Below are 17,756 nucleotides of genomic sequence, written 5' to 3' on the forward strand. Positions count from 1 at the left end.
AAAGGGGGGAGAGGATGGAGATTAACAGTAGCAAAGGACGATGAAGTGCAGAAATACTTATAAGATAGGATACTATAATGAATATGGTAGGTACCCTTTTCATTACTTAATGGTAACCACCCTTAAAAAAACCACCACAAAAACACCTGACTTAAAAAAGGTAGCAACAGAGGAAAGAAGTATGGAACACAAACAAATAAAAACAAATGATAGAAAAACAAAAGAGAAGAATCAAACTAGATACAAAACTAACAGAAAGCAATTTATAAAATGGCAGTAGGGAACCCACAAGTGTCAATAATTACACTAAATGTAAATGGATTAAACTTACCAATAAAAAGACACAGAGTAGCAGAATGGATTAAAAAAGAAAATCCAACTATATGCTGCCTACAAGAAACACATCTAAGCAACAAGGATAAAAACAAATTCAAAGTGAAAGGCTGGAAAACAATACTCCAAGCAAACAACACCCAAAAAAAAGCAGGCGTAGCAATACTCATATCTAATAATGCTGACTACAAGACAGAAAAAGTACTCAGAGACAAAAATGGTCATTTCATAATGATTAAGGGGAAGTTGAATCAAGAAGACATAACAATCCTTAATATATATGCACCAAACCAAGGAGCACCAAAATATATAAGACAGCTACTTATTGACCTTAAAACAAAAACTAACAAAAATACAATCATACTTGGAGACCTCAATACACCGCTGACGGCTCTAGATCGGTCATCCAAACAGAGAATCAATAAAGATATAGTGGCCTTAAACGAAATACTAGAACACCTGGATATGATAGACATCTACAGGACACTTCATCCCAAAGCGACAGAGTATACATTTTTCTCTAGTGTACATGGAACATTCTCAAGAATTGACCATATGTTGGGCCACAAAGACAATATCAGCAAATTTAGAAAAATTGAAATTGTACCAAGCATATTTTCTGATCATAAAGCCTTGAAACTAGAATTCAACTGCAAAAAAGAGGGGGAAAAACCCACAAAAATGTGGAAACTAAACAATATACTTCTAAAAAATGAATGGGTCAAAGAAGAAATAAGCACAGAGATCAAAAGATATATACAGACAAATGAAAATGAAAATACGACATAGCAGAATCTCTGGGATGCAGCAAAAGCAGTAATAAGAGGAATGTTCATATCACTTCAGGCCTATATGAACAAACAAGAGAGAGCCGAAGTAAACCACTTAACTTCACACCTTAAGGAACTAGAAAAAGAAGAACAAAGACAACCCAAAACCAGCCGAAGAAAGGAGATAATAAAAATCAGAGCAGAAATAAATGAAATAGAGAACAGAAAAACTATAGAAAAAATCAATAAAACAAGGAGCTGGTTCTTTGAAAAGATCAACAAAATTGACAAACCCTTGGCAAGACTCACCAAGGAAAAAAGGCACAGGACTCAAATAAATAAAATCCAAAATGAAAGAGGAGAGATCACCACAGACATCATAGATATACAAAGAATTATTGTAGAATACTATGAAAAATTATATGCCACCAAATACAACAATCTAGAAGAAATGGATAAATTCCTAGAACAATACAACCTTCCTAGACTGAGTCATGAAGAAGCAGAAAGCCTAAACAGACCAATCAGCAGGGAGGAAATAGAAAAAACTATTAAAAACCTCCCCAAAAATAAAAGTCCAGGCCCAGACGGTTATACTAGTGAATTCTATCAAACATTCAAAGAAGACTTGGTTCCTATTCTACTCAAAGTCTTCCAAAAAATTGAAGAAGAAGCAATACTTCCAAACACATTTTATGAGGCCAACATAACCCTCATACCAAAACCTGGCAAGGATGGCACAAAGAAAGAAAACTACAGAGCAATATCTCTAATGAATACAGATGCTAAAATACTAAACAAAATACTGGCAAACCGAATACAACAACATATTAAAAAAATAATACATCATGATCAAGTGGGATTCATCCCAGAATCTCAAGGATGGTTCAACATACGCAAAACGGTTAACGTAATACACCATATCAACAAAACTAAGAACAAAAACCACATGATCTTATCAATAGATGCAGAAAAGGCTTTTGATAAAATACAACACAATTTTATGTTTAAGACTCTCAACAAAATGGGTATAGAAGGAAAATATCTCAACATGATAAAGGCCATATATGATAAACCATCAGCCAACATCCTATTAAACAGCATAAAACTGAGGACTTTCTACCTTAAATCAGGAACAAGACAGGGTTGTCCACTCTCTCCACTCTTATTCAACGTGGTGCTAGAAGTTCTGGCCAGAGCAATCAGACAAGACAGAGAAATAAAAGGCATCCATATCGGAAAAGAAGAAGTAAAGGTATCACTTTTTGCTGATGATATGATCCTATACATCGAAAACCCGAAGGACTCCACAAAAAGATTATTAGAAACAATAAACCAATACAGTAAGGTCGCAGGATACAAAATTAACATACAAAAGTCCATAGCCTTTCTATATGCCAACAATGAAATATTAGAAAACGAACTCAAAAAAATAATCCCCTTCACGATTGCAACAAAAAAAATAAAATACCTAGGAATAAACATAACAAAGAACGTAAAGGACCTATATAATGAAAATTACAAAGCATTGTTAAGGGAAATCGAAAAAGATACAATGAGATGGAAAAATATTCCTTGTTCTTGGATAGGAAGAATAAATATAATCAAAATGGCCATATTACCCAAAGCAATATACAAATTTAATGCAATTCCCATCAAAATCCCTATGAGATTTTTTAAAGAAATGGAGCAAAAAATCATCAGATTTATATGGAACTATAAAAAACCCCGAATAGCCAAAACAATCCTAAGGAAAAAGAATGAAGCTGGGGGCATTACAATACCTGACTTTAAACTATATTATAGGGCCACGATAATCAAAACAGCATGGTATTGGCAAAAAAATAGACACTCAGACCAATGGAACAGAATAGAAAGCCCAGAAATAAAACCACATATATATGGTCAAATAATCTTTGATAAAGGGGCCAACAACACACAATGGAGAAAAGAAAGCCTCTTCAACAAATGGTGTTGGGAAAACTGGAAAGCCACATGCAAAAGAATGAAACTCGACTACAGCCTGTCCCCGTGTACTAAAATTAATTCAAAATGGATCAAAGACCTAAATATAAGACCTGAAACAATAAAGTACATAGAAGAAGACATAGGTACTAAAATCATGGACCTGGGTTTTAAAGAACATTTTATGAACTTGACTCCAATGGCAAGAGAAGTGAAGGCAAAGATAAATGAATGGGACTACATCAGAATTAAAAGTTTTTGCTCTGCAAGAGAAACTGATATTAAAATAAACAGACAGCCAACTATATGGGAACTGATATTTTCAAACGACAGCTCAGATAAGGGCCTAATATCCAAAATTTACAAAGAACTCATAAAACTCAACAACAAACAAACAAACAATCCAATAAAAAAATGGGAAGAGGACATGAACAGACACTTCTCCCAGGAAGAGATACAAATGGCCAACAGATATATGAAAAGATGCTCAGCTTCATTAGTTATTAGAGAAATGCAAATCAAAACTACAATGAGATACCACCTCACTCCTGTTAGATTAGCTATTATCAACAAGACGGGTAATAGCAAATGTTGGAGAGGCTGTGGAGAAAAAGGAACCCTCATTCACTGTTGGTGGGAATGTAAAGTAGTACAACCATTATGGAGGAAAGTATAGTGGTTCCTCAAAAAACTGCAAATAGAACTACCTTATGACCCAGCAATCCCTCTACTGGGTATATACCCCAAAACCTCAGAAACATTGATACGTGAAGACACATGTAGCCCCATGTTCATTGCAGCACTGTTCACAGTGGCCACGACATGGAAACAACCAAAAAGCCCTTCAATAAAAGACTGGATAAAGAAGATGTGGCACATATACACTATGGAATACTACTCAGCCATAAGAAATGATGACATCAGATCATTTACAGCAAAATGGTGGGATCTTGATAACATTATAAGGAGTGAAATAAGTAAATCAGAAAAAAAACAAGAACTACATGATTCCATACATTGGTGGAACATAAAAATGAGACTAAGAGACATGGACAAGAGTGTGGTGGTTACCAAGGGTGGGGGGGAGGGAGGACATGGGAGGGAGGGAGGGAGAGAGTTAGGGGGAGGGGGAGGGGCACAGAGAACTAGATAGAGGGTGACAGAGGACTATCTGACTTTGGGCGAGGGGTTTGCAACATAATTTGATGACAAAATAACCTAGACATGTTTTCTTTGAATATATGTACCCTGATTTATTAATGTCATCCCATTACCATTAATAAAAATTTATTAAAAAAAAAAAAGAAACTGATTTTAGATTTCTCACCTCCAAAGTTGCAAGAGAGTAAACTTGTATTCTTTTTTTTTTTTTTTTGCATTTTTCTGAAGCTGGAAACAGGGAGAGACAGTCAGACAGACTCCCGCATGTGCCTGACCGGGATCCACCCGGCACGCCCACCAGGGGGCGACGCTCTGCCCACCACGAGGCGATGCTCTGCCCATCCTGGGCGTCGCCATGTTGCGACCCTCCTGGGTGTCGCCATGTTGCGACCAGAGCCACTCTAGCGCCTGGGGCAGAGGCCACAGAGCCATCCCCAGCGCCCGGGCCATCTTTGCTCCAATGGAGCCTTGGCTGCGGGAGGGGAAGAGAGAGACAGAGAGGAAGGCGCGGCGGAGGGGTGGAGAAGCAAATGGGCGCTTCTCCTATGTGCCCTGGCCGGAATCGAACCCGGGTCCTCCGCACGCTAGGCCGACGCTCTACCGCTGAGCCAACCGGCCAGGGCTAAACTTGTATTCTTTTAAGTCACCAAGTTTGGGGTAATTTGTTACAGCAACCCTAAGAAACTAATGTAGACACTCATTAGAACTGTTCATAAATATTCAAGTTCTTTTCCCAAGTCCATGGTAAGACTATATTTCTCTGTTTTGCACTGAAGTTAGAAGGAGTGGTGGGATTCAAATACTTTAACAACCTACCCTAATGACCATTTTAAGTATAAAAAAATATATACCAAAAGGTGGTTTATTATTTTATGGATTTAATACTTAAATAAGAATAAAAGAAGTACATAAAACTAGATTGTTATGAGAGTTTTAAAATATTAATAAAAAATATTAAATAATACTTGACAAAAAACAATAAAACTGTTATTTAAGATATTTACATATTTCTTCTTGATTGGCATCCTCACTTGCAATTTTTTTCGCCTATGTACAGAATAAACAATACTATGGGTGCTTAGAATATGCTGTTGTGGAGATGAACATTAAAAAAGAATAAGAAATGTAAGTTTTATATTCTTTATTCTACAATGGGTGGCTGTCCAGGCACCTACCGACAGATGACGTCAGAGTAATGGCGGGGTAGGAAGCGATACCAATAAATCTCCCCCAAACCTCAACAAGATCTTCAACCAGAAACAGAAAAACCTATCCTTGGAGCCTCCAGATGTGTCCAGGCACCTACCTTAGAGAGAAACCTGATTACAAGTGCCATTTTAACAACTGGTTCACCAAACTGAACAAAAAATTAGCTATCGGTTCTGCTGAACTGGTGCGAGCTGGTTGATTTCTACCACTGGTTAGAAGTGACTATGTGACTATGGTCAATAAAATGTAAGCAGAAGAGACGTGTTAAGCTGAGTGGCAGCTTTAAGAGGCAGTGCACAATTCATCACATTTCATTTTCCCTATTATGGTGATCACAGTAGCATGTGTCAAGAGGGAACTTTCATCACCCTTGGTTCTGAGTGACAATACTGAGTAGAGGCTACTGGCAACCTGTATTGAACACACAGCAAGAAAGAAGAAGTCTATCTTTGTGGTATCAAGCCTATGAGATTTGGGGATTATTTGTTACTTAAACATAATGTAGTCTATTCTGACAAATACAGATCATAAAATTAGTGCTCATTCCACAGAACCAAGATGGCTCCTACATGTAAGTACATATGACTACTCTCCTAATTTCCCATCATATTTCTAATATTTCAAGGTCATTTTTTAACCAGATCTCCCATATTCTTAACCCTATGGAATAACTAAATGAATGGTTGAGGAAGGTAGCCTAGGAAAACTTGAAACTGAACCCCAGCATCCTATTAACATCTCCAGGTCCCAACATTCTTTCCACTAGAGGATGGCCTTTGTTTGCCAGCATCATAGAAACTTGCCTCTTTCCATGTACAATAGGTGTGAGTGTCATTAGAGGAGAAGGAGGTCCAAAGCCTCCAGACTTTGGTATCAGAGTCACATTCACTCTATCCAATTATAGATTGGTACCTGCGGACTATCCTTGACCTTCATCCACACGGCACCTGTTTTCATTAGCACCTGCTTGTTTCCCTTATCATGAGTAGATTTGCTTTTAGAACATCCCAAAGAAGCTATCTTGGCACCCTACCCACACCTTCCCCTCTCACCTCTATCCCAGAGCTGGTAGATTAGCATTTACAGTGATCTGTTTTTTGTTTTTCTGTTTGTTTTTAAGCAGAATTAAGGGGGTAATATTCTGAAGATGAGACTGTTCAGCTAACCTGCAAAGATAGTGTGACCCAGACCTCCAGTGACAGGTACCATCTCCAAAATGTACTTCCTTTTACACAGAGCTATATTACTCTTACAGAGGGATGTACTGTGCCATGTGATATGATGATCTGGCCTTAGGAGGCCATGGAAAATGTCAAAAACAAGAAGCAACATGTTAGCAACACCTTGCTTAAAATTGAAGTCCTGCCTTTACTGGTGCAGAGTGCTGCTAAAAGCTATGATTTAAAATATCTGCAGATAGTTTGGATCTGTAAATAATTGCTATCTGCACATCTCAAATTCTTTACAATTTTCTGTTAGACATATCTGCAAAAGGCTATAAATAGAGAAGCAATGTCGCTCACTGTATAATACAGTCTCTCTGCTTTTACAACTCATCATGAACTTCTATGTAATTTATTTTTTATTGAAGAATTCCAATTAATGGCTTCCTGGTGATTTTAAAGCCTCAAATTATCAGTCTCTGAAAACAAAGCAGAGAACATAATTATCATAAACCGAGAATTTTTCATTTTGAAGCTTATCTGTTTGTGCTAAGTATCTTGTCTGTAAGTAATTAGTGCCTTTATTTTTTTTCAGTAAAAATAATGACCATTCTAAGCTACACATCCAAATTTTGTTAACTGCTAGATGTTCTGTATGTATTATATTTGAAAATGGACCACCTTGGACTAGTTTTAAAGTATTTCATCAAATGATAATAGCAACAATAAAATACATCTGTTTGTCAGAATAAATTATGTGGCATGTATTTAAAAAAACCTATTATGTTCTTTTGCTTTCTTTCTAAGAATAAAAGCCTTACAAAAATATGTACTTGCCATTTATTACCAGGGCTGCATAACAAGAAAAGACCCGTTTTATCTTCCATGTATAATTCCTAACTGCTAATCAAATTGATCAGCCAATAGCTTGGTTGTAGAGGGTCTTTCATACAACAATTTCAAAATGTTTTACTAGAGATAAAACAGAATTCAATGAAATTAAACCAATTTGAATGACAATGTGAGCCAAACATTCCTTTAAGTGTTCTAAGAACTCAAGTTTCCCTGATTTAAAAAAAAAAAGAAGACGGAGGGTGGGATAGGATGGGGTGGGGGTGGATCCCACTGATGAACCAGAAATTGCTACATCCAAAGGGAAACTTGGTCACTCAGGTCAAATACCATCCAAGGCAGTTTTCTTCCCTGGGCTAGAAAATTGACTTGACCCAATGGTACGATTTAGTTGGCTTCCTCTTAAAAAGAAATAACATTATTTTTTTAATTTATAGAACTAACACATGTTCCTTAAAAAAAACTTGGAAAATACAGACATATATGATGATATGATATGATGTAAAGTGTTCATTTTCCCACTGTAGTATTCTATCATGGTTGTCCAGTGAATAAAGAAACACACAGCACACTCACACATACTGAGAGATTTTTTAAAAGGATGAATATGTACAGTTATATCTTTCTTATGTTACCTATTACTATGAATATTTTCACAATATTCTTACAAATCTGGTTTTTAAATAGCTGCATATTTCATAATAATGCTGTATATATCATAATTTTACTATTCCCTTACGTTGGACATTTATGTCATTTCTAAACTTTTTCCCTGTAAATAATGGTGCAACCAACATGCCTGTATATAGTCTTTTTGAATAAATCTCTTATTATTTCTTTAAGATAAAATCTTAAAGACTACCACCAAGTCAAATGTTTGAAAATTTTTATGTTCTTTGTTCATGTTAAAAATATGCTGTGTGGGCCATGGCCAGTTGGCTCAGTGTAGAGCATCAGACCAGCATGTGGATGTTCCAGGTTTGATTCCCAGTCAGGGCACACAGGAGAGGTGCCCATCTGATTCTCCACCCCTCCTCCTCTCACTTCTCTCTCTCTCTCTCCCCTTCCCCTCCTGTAACCATGGCTCAACTGGAGTGAGTTGGCCCCAGGCACTGAGGATGACTCCATGGCCTCCACCTCAGGCACTAAGAAAAGCGCATTTGCTAAGCAATGGAGCAATGCCCCAGATGGGCAGAGCATCACCCCTTAGTGGACTTGCCAGGAGGATCCTGGTCAGGGCACATGTGGGAGCCTGTCTCTGCCTCCCCTCCTCTCACTGAATTTTTAAAAATCTGCTGTGTGGAAATACTGTGGCAGACCATATCAGCATATCACTGAGTGAGTAAACCATTGGGCCTATACTATGACCATGGTAGTATAACACCATAGTTTAAATAAATTGATACTATAATAAAATGTGGGATTCTGTTATTTTTATTTGCATATTTTGATAAGGTTAAATAGATTTAACATACTTATTTTTTATATATCTATATCAATATCTACATCCATGCTTTTTTTTTTTTTCTCATCCATTTGTAGGGGAGTATTATATAGTAAGAATTCCTTCTGTCTTTCATGATTATTACAAAAGTTTTACCCCAGTATGTCATGTGTCTTTTAATTTGTTTGTTTCTGACATATACATTTTTTGGACTTCTAAAATTGTTTTTATACTTACAAAGTCCTTTATCATTAAGGATAATGATAACTATCTATTTATATATTTTTTAATGACTTTGTATTTTTATCTCTTTAACCAATAATAAATTATTTTAGTGCAAGGAGAGAGGTAATGTTCTAAGCTTATAATTCCAAACTGTAAAGTGATTTTCTTAATACCATTTATTGATCAATCATTTTCTTCTCTAGAGATTTGTTATATTATATTTATTACATCCAGCATTCTCATACATTTGAGTCTGGCTCTTGGCTATTACACTTCTGCACGTATCTTACAGACTGCACTATTGTGATTGTTTTCATATGGTAGTAGATTTCACTGTCAAAAAAAAAAAGAATTTTCATCTCTTTATTTCTCCTTTACAAAATATAGTGTATTTCTGAATGTTTTTTATTTCCCAAAAGAATTATATAATCATCTTGTTACATTAAATAAAATAATCTCCTTCTTAAAACTGCACTAAATTAAAACAAATAATTTGAGAAAACTTACATCTTTACAATAATCAGCATCCCCATCAATGAACAAGTTATATCTTTGCAGTCATTGCTTATTGCCTCTCAGTAAAGTTTTATGGTTTTAATTCATAAAGTTTTCCCCTTTTATCTTATTCTCTATTGAAATCCCAGTGTCAGAAAATTTCTAGACCAATGAACTTAAAGCATCATTATTTGTCAACCAAAGTAACTAATTGGTAGGTTCAAGCCCTTTCTTACTAGCTCTGCGGCCTGAAAGGAACACAGTAACATCCCATATTCTAAGTTTCCTCAGCTGTAAAATGATGAGGTGGTTGTATCAACCTAATACAGTTATCATGAAAATTAATTGGGATTAACTAACTTAAAATAGCAACTAATATATCTTAAACCCTAATAAATACTAACGAATACCATAGCAATCTGGAAAGTGTATATTAAAGGAAGAATCAATAAAACTGCAGCCAATGATGAAAACATAGGGAAAATGAGGACCAGACCATGACTCCCAAGTTTCAAGCCTGATTCAAATAGAAAAAAAAAAAAAAAAACAATTATAGATTGTGGTTGAGAAGGTATTGTCTTTGTATCCTGTAAGAACCACAACTTGGCTTAGAAGCAAGCCTTACACACCTGGAGGATGGCTGCAATGGAGGGAAAGAGTATGATGTGACCAGAGCCCAGGATGACTCCCAATCTATAGGGAGCTTTTCCTATACACACTGGCAGTCACTACCCCAGATTGAATGAAAGGAACACAACAGGGAAAGATTTCTGGAAGAAAATAATACATTAAACTCATCCTCAGCTCAAATATAGATCATATTTACCCCATAAATAAAGTGGGAAATTATCCAAATAACATATTGTCTTCCAAAACCAGTCCACTACTTAGCCTAAAATGATTTGAATGTACTTAGATATTTGAGCTCAAGTGCCCTCTCTGGATAATAGTTTCCATTCTCCACTTCAGTGTTCATGTGGACCCAGCCACAGTGCCTTAAAAAAAGCTAGGACTAACTTTAGCCACTAGTCCTGCTTTCAATAAAGTCTTATTTTAATAGAAACACTGTGTCTCTCTTCCAAGTCCCCACCTTTTTTAGGCAGCTTGCCAGCTGAAGGCAAAAAGAGAATTCTAGCACATTGTCCCCAAATTCCAGGCAGATCACAAAAATAAACTGTCCCAGAATGTATTCCTTTTAAGAAAAATTGCTTATTCAAGGCTTGCTTTTCTTGTTTGCCTTCCTTCTTCCCTTTCCAAACACTTTTTCTTCTAACATCATGCTGTAAAGTTGCCATCTGTCTCAAACATACACATACACAAAAGGGAAATCCACTTACAATGAATACTGGAACGAAGAAAAATAAGTTGGTTACAAGAGGGTGTTCTGCAGCACATGACTTTTCCAACCCAGTGGCCAAAATCTGAGCTACCTCCCAGTCACTTGGCTCCCAGTTTGGCTGTCAAGACAAAAATAAAAATAAATGAATAACTCTATTTTTTTTAAAAAAATTATGTTTGTACAATAGTTCCAAGGGAACACTTGATTTTTATAGTCTTTGTGATACAGGGATGGTTAGGAATTAAATTTTTTAAATAAGAAAACTGAAACCCAGAAAGGTGAATGACAGCTGAAGACCACAGGCCGGCTGAGAATTTCAGTGTGTGTCTGAGGATCCCGTGCTGCAGAATCGCCACAGACACGCGTCCACATACATCTTTCTACAGCAGGATTGGATCGTAGCATTCCACATTAAAATCTACTCAATAGTTGCTCATTCAGTTAGAAAGGAATTCACATTCAGGCTTGACACCCCTCCCCACAGGCCGTATGACAGCTCCCTGTCCCCCTTCAGTCCTCATAGGGTGGCGTCCTTCCCTCTTCCGCTCTCTCTGCCCACCACACCTATCTTTGGGGTCCTCATTCACGTGAAGGATGCTCCTTTTTTGTAGTCTTTGCAAGAGCTGTTTCCCCTGCTTGCAAGTTTCTTCCCTCAAATCTCTAGATGAGGTTCTTCCTCCATATGTGAGTCTTCAAAAAACCATCTCTGTCTATACCAGCAACTGTAGTCCTGCACAACTATGTATCCATTTATTCTATCTTAATTGTCACCTTATTTATCAGATTTTCAATTCAACTTATTACCTGTTTTGTGTTTATTACTATTTCCCATGCTCCCACAAACACGTAGATATGCAGATAAAGACACATGTTTGACTCAAATCTTTATGAAGGTAATAATTTGTCTGTATTAAGACAATAGAGAACAGTATAAAGCAGGGAGTAACACTTAGAACCTATTGTCAAAAAACACAGCTTACTTGGTACCATCTCAAACCGATGGATTTCCTGTCTCGAAGCAGGGGGCTGGAGATGTACATTTTAAATAGTTTCTTAGATGACATCAAAACACATTAATATTTCAAAAGTCCATATAATAAATACTTTAGCCAGGAGTAGACAAACAGACTTGACTCCTGGTAGCATGCTCTCTAATGCACCAAGCTCTAGTTTCAAAATGGCTAGTATTTTTCAAGCAACTGCTCTAGCAGGAACATTATTAGGAGAATCAAACTAGGCTTTCACTGTAGATGCAAATATAGTTGTACCTAAAACTGCTTTTCCAAAATTCAATATTTCTGTCTCTAGTGTAGGCTTGGACTTTGATGAGAAGCTTAAGAATTACTTGTGCAGATGGAAGGAGAGAATATTCTACATAGAGCTGGGCTTTATTCTCAGTTGACTCACAGACTGCTTGTGGGACCTTGGGCAGTTTTATTAAATTCTCTGGGTCTCATTTTCACCATCTGCAAAGTGTGGGTGTTGAATTAGAGTATCTCCACAGTCCAAATATTCTGTGGTACCAAGTCATAACAATTAACTCAAAAAGAGCCTTTGCAGATGTATTCAGTACTGTGAAAAGGCTCTGGATGGCCTAGCATTCATGCCATGTGGCCCAGGCCAACCACAATCGCTCAACCCCTGTCTAATGCTTAGCATCTTGTCTTGTGTCAGAAAGACAAGAAAATATCTCATTCATGTTGAAAAACAAATGCATTTGTGCTGATTCCATCTGATTCCACTTAGATGCTGCTAAGGGATGCTTTGGTTGGGCACCTGGTAGGATTCACAATCGTTCTGTTTGTTAAAATATTCTAACATCTGTCAATAATGCAAATAGAATGTTCTTCTAACCTTCATCTTACACACACACACACACACACACACACACACACACATTTTGGGAAAACCTACTAAGAGAAATTTTCAGTCTTTCTTTTGAAGAACTCTAAAGCCAGAGAATCAAGTTTCATGTTTTAACTTGAAAATAAGGGTAGAATAAAATTATCCTGATGCTTCTAAAGGAAAGAGGAGAGCCATCCTTATTTGCCAGAACTGGCACTAGGCAGTCTGTGATATTCAGTGCCAAAAAGTTCTTTAAAAGAGAAACCAGTTTGCCCTGGCAGGTTAACTTAGTCAGTTAGAGCATCATCCTGAAACGCCAAGGTTGTGGGTTCAGTGCCAGGTAAGGCACATATGGGAAATGGCAAGCAAATTCACAACTAAGTGAAACAACACATGAATACCTCTCTCTTTCTTCTTTCCTCTCTCTGTCTCTCTAAAATTAATAAATAAAAAATGAAAAACAAGAAAAAATAGAAAGCAATTTGTATACAGTGAATGGAGGAGTGTTTGGGGGCAGGAAGAAGGGGTGGCATGGTGGCTAATGGCTGGTGGGAGGGGAAGCTGGTGAGTGAGTAAAGGTATGACTGGGCTATCACATTCAGAAAGCAGGCGGGATAGATAATATTGGTTAACTATGTCAAGGGGAAGAGACTGGAAAAATAGAGTAAAAATAACATGGTAGTACAGTTTTTCTTAACTGAACTTTTAGAAATTGGGTTCTCAATCTTGGTTGAGATTCCTCTTTGGTCTCCAGCAATTACAACATAATTTACCCAGAGTACATAAGATTCTTCCAATTTAGAAGGAAAACATATCACATGATGAGTTACAAATCCATTCCCTTTCTAGTGTCACTCTATATTTAAATGTTAGGTGATTTATATATACAAATGCAAACATAAGATTCATGAGGTGTGAGTATAAGCACATACCTGATTTCTTAAGTCTCACACACAAATCAGTCCCTTTAAGTCACACTTCTCACATAAAAGATAACCAGTGGAACCACGTTTCTAGGTTAAAAAGTATGAATTATCAAATGCTTTTTATAGGGGCTTCTGTTTATCTTTCGATGCCTGAGGATTCTAGAGGGTAAGAGAGGAGATCTTGCCATCAATTTGATGAGGGCCACACCATCTAACGAGGACCAGCAGGTCTTATTTGTTCAATAAACAGCAGTGGGGCTGGGGAACAGAACTGGATCTCACCTTCTCCAACCTACAAATGTGTTCTTTCTCATAAAACATTACCCAGTTGTTGACAGTTAGTCACAACATGGATACAGGGTTCCATTAAGAATTTGTATACTTTTCAATTTCAAAAAATCACATTGCAGATGTGATCAAAAGAGTCTGTAAATGCTATGTAAAAGGCTGACAGCATTATACCATAGTGCAAAATGCTATCCAAGGAGAAATGACTTCCAAAAATTTGAAAGGGAATTAAAATACCCAATGGCTAGCAGTATTTTTGTAACATGTATCAGCTAAGTCAAAGAAATCCATTGCTCATTACCAGAAAGTAGCATTGTTTTTCTCCCATCAGTCCTATAAGGTAAACTACTAGTCTTTAAAACGGAAAGCTAAAAACTGCACAAAGATCTCATAGTTTATTTCCAGATCATTCTTAGCCAAAGCCTTTAAAGGAATTGACCCCATGAACTTGCCTTCAGTAGAATCTATATGTTATCAATGCTGTGTTAATGGATCTCTTTCATTCATTGGATCCTCTTTAAAACCACACCAGAGAATTCCAATTTCTGATAGTTGTTTTTGTGATTCAGCAATACCAAGGAGGGGGATGTGGAGGAGCAGGTTGAGAGAAGATGGGAAATAAACAGATCCAGAATTTTCTAGGAAGACAATCTGAACAAGGATATAAGAAAAGTCACTGAAAATGTCAGTCCAGCCAACGGAGAAAGGTTCAGGGAGCAGCAAAGGCAGGCATACACTTTTTTCATCTATTCCCTCTGACACTGGGCCCACGGCCATAATCTTTTTTTAAAGTAAGTGATGGGAAGGCTGCAGCCTGAATGTTTGCAGAGGTCTCCTAACATCCTCCACTAAGGAATCTTAAACCTCAGGTACTGTTTCCAAGGAAATGGACAGCACTAACACCCACAGAAAATTAGCCGCAGCAGACCCTGGATCTACATAAGTTCCGCTAGCCTTTCTAAAATTATCTAAGGGTTGGGGCTGCTGGGGGCAGTGGAGGGGGGCCAATAGTGTATATATGTGTGCGTGCATGTGCGCATGCTTCTCCCCAATTTGGACCCTTGCCCAAATATTTTAATAGGTGCAGCGCAAAGAGAAAGAAGAAGAAAAAAAAATTAAAACTATTTAGCGAAGCAATTTAAATTTTTTTGCAAAAGGAAAGAATATATATATATATATATATATATATATATATATATATATATAAAAGAAAGACTTTAACAAAATTGCAGCTTTAGCAGGTCTGTAAGGGTAACTTAGTAAAATACTCAGCGGATGGCTGCAAACCTCTAATGGAAAGTTGTATAAGTGGCTGAGGCCAAAGTAGGCATTAATTACAATGAAAAATCAGTTTAGAGTAGGCCACAACTAAATTGGAAGCCGGTCCTCTAGGTAAAACAAAGAAAGTGAACAGCAGCCTCGGATTTGATTACATGGCAATACAAGAAAAATGTGCTGTATGTTGTCTATTATTAAAGCTGCTTTGGGGCCCTGTGTTGGGTGCCTCAGGGATTTTAATAAAAAATTAGTAATAGGTCTGCTGCCCTGGCTCACTGTGGCTTTTTGGAGTATTTGTGGGTTCAGGGCTGGTTCTGCAGTGCAAATTAAGTCATTTCAGACAAGCAGCCTTGGAAAGTGTTATGTGATAGCAAAGTTCAAATACTGCACTTTGGCTCTAAAAGGACATAGCCCTCTGCTGGAGGCTGATTCAGAGTTTCAAAGAAATAATAAAATTTCATCATAAGGAGGAGGAGGGGGAAATGAAAAGCAAGAAAAAAGGTAAAAGGTAAAAAAGCAACTAGTTGTTTCTGTGTGTCTGATTACTCTTGCCAAATCCTAGTCTTGGTTTATAAACTATATGAGTGTATAAAATATAGCTGACGAGTGAGTTAATTGCAGGAAAGGTGATTGTTAGCCTGGGATTTTTCTTTCTTTTTTTTTTGCCTTACAAATGTTAACTCTATAACTCTTTTTATATTGATGTAGTGATGTTAATAATATTGTCTTTATTACTAATATCACCACTGGGTCCATGGCACAACCATATATAACCTTGCCATGAAACATTAACAAAAGTTCACCCTGATTAAGAAATCAAGCCTATAAATCTATGTTCCTTCAAAGATGAAAATGTCTGAGGCAAATAATTCTCTACAAGATAGTTACATGAAGAGGATATTTCCTAGCCTTTTCGAAGTATACCATACACCTGATGGCTGGCATTTGCTCTTGCAAACAGTTCCTGTTCTTAGGATCCTGATAAATGCCATGTAGATTCAATAAACTGAGAATGCTTGGGTAGGGGGTATATTTCCACCCTGGACCCTTGCTCAGAGAGCCAAATAGGCTCAACAGGGAGACAGAATGAAGTGTTGATGTGTGATGGATATAAGAAGAGTGTGCCTGTGTGAGCATGAGTGTGTGTGGGTATGGGTACCATAGTAGAGGCAGGGGGCTTTGAGTCAGAAAGAAAAAGAACTTTTGTCCAAGTAATTTAAAAATTATTTGCCATAATCTCTTTTTTTAACTGTAATAAATAAGGAAAACTCCAATCCATGTCCAATGGAATTTCCCTCATCCAGCAGTTTTAGGACCTGCCTAATCACGGCAGAAGATGTAGTGGGGTACCTCCACTAATTTCAGGGGAATCTGGGAAATCCCAGTTGGCCCTAAATACCTTCTCCCCCACCTGATAACTAAAACCTAGCACAATATGAGTTAGAGAGCTACTCCTTTCATTTAAAGCACTGGCTGCTATTAAAATGCAGATTTTCCAGGAAAGTCTTCTTAACCTTGGAGTGAGGAAACAGAAAGCTCAGGGAAGGAATAGGAGAGCAGCTAAATAGCGCGCTCATTTCAGAAGACTGAAGATAAGTTTATAGAAGCCATGGCTTCTCTAAGGATCATCTCCCTGAGCCTCAGACAGGCTCTGTGGAATCATGGAAGAGCCAACTTCTATCTTCAACAAAAGCAGGAGATGAAGAAGGCGTCCTGTACTTGGGAAAGCCCCATGACTGCAGACTGTGGGGGTCCCAGAGACTTAAAAAAAAGCAACCCTTCCCATCTGTTCAGTCTTATGACAAATAACTACTGAGCACTTGCATGGTGTCAGACATTGTTCTAATAGCTGTGCGACCTTAAGTCAAAAGTTGTCATCATTTCTGGATTCCCAACAGGCAAAGTCTCTTAAAACTTTGCTCTTCCTAAGCTGCTGAAAAAGTGGAGCTCCAAAACAAAAGGAGGAGGAGAGATAATACAAGTATGGCCAACACCACAGAAAAGATAGATGGTAAGAGGGTCACAGTTTAGTTTAAGCACCCACAGACCTGATAAAACTGACATTCCTTCAAAGATGTCAACTGGAAAATGCTAACAGGCAGCTTCAGTTCTTCCAGCATTTTGGCGGAGGTGATTTTATCATATTTCTTTTCTGGTTATATTAATTTAAAAAACCTGGTGGCAATGATTAATGTTTTATGCTCCAGTAATAATATCAGTTTCAAAACAAACTGTGCAGTATCATCTTGTACCAATAATGAATTATATCACCTCAAATATTCTCAATGTGGGATACTCAGCTTTTCAGAAGTTATGTAATGATCTTGATAAGGATATTTCAAATGTATTTCTAGTTCAATAACTAGCAGTCTTTTGACTTATGAATATATAAATGCATATATCTCCAGGAATCTCAGAATAAAAACCTCAGAATAGAAAAATCACATATTGAGATTTGAAGCA

The sequence above is a fragment of the Saccopteryx bilineata genome, chromosome 3 (genome assembly GCF_036850765.1).
Source record: "Saccopteryx bilineata isolate mSacBil1 chromosome 3, mSacBil1_pri_phased_curated, whole genome shotgun sequence".
NCBI lineage: Eukaryota > Metazoa > Chordata > Mammalia > Chiroptera > Emballonuridae > Saccopteryx > Saccopteryx bilineata.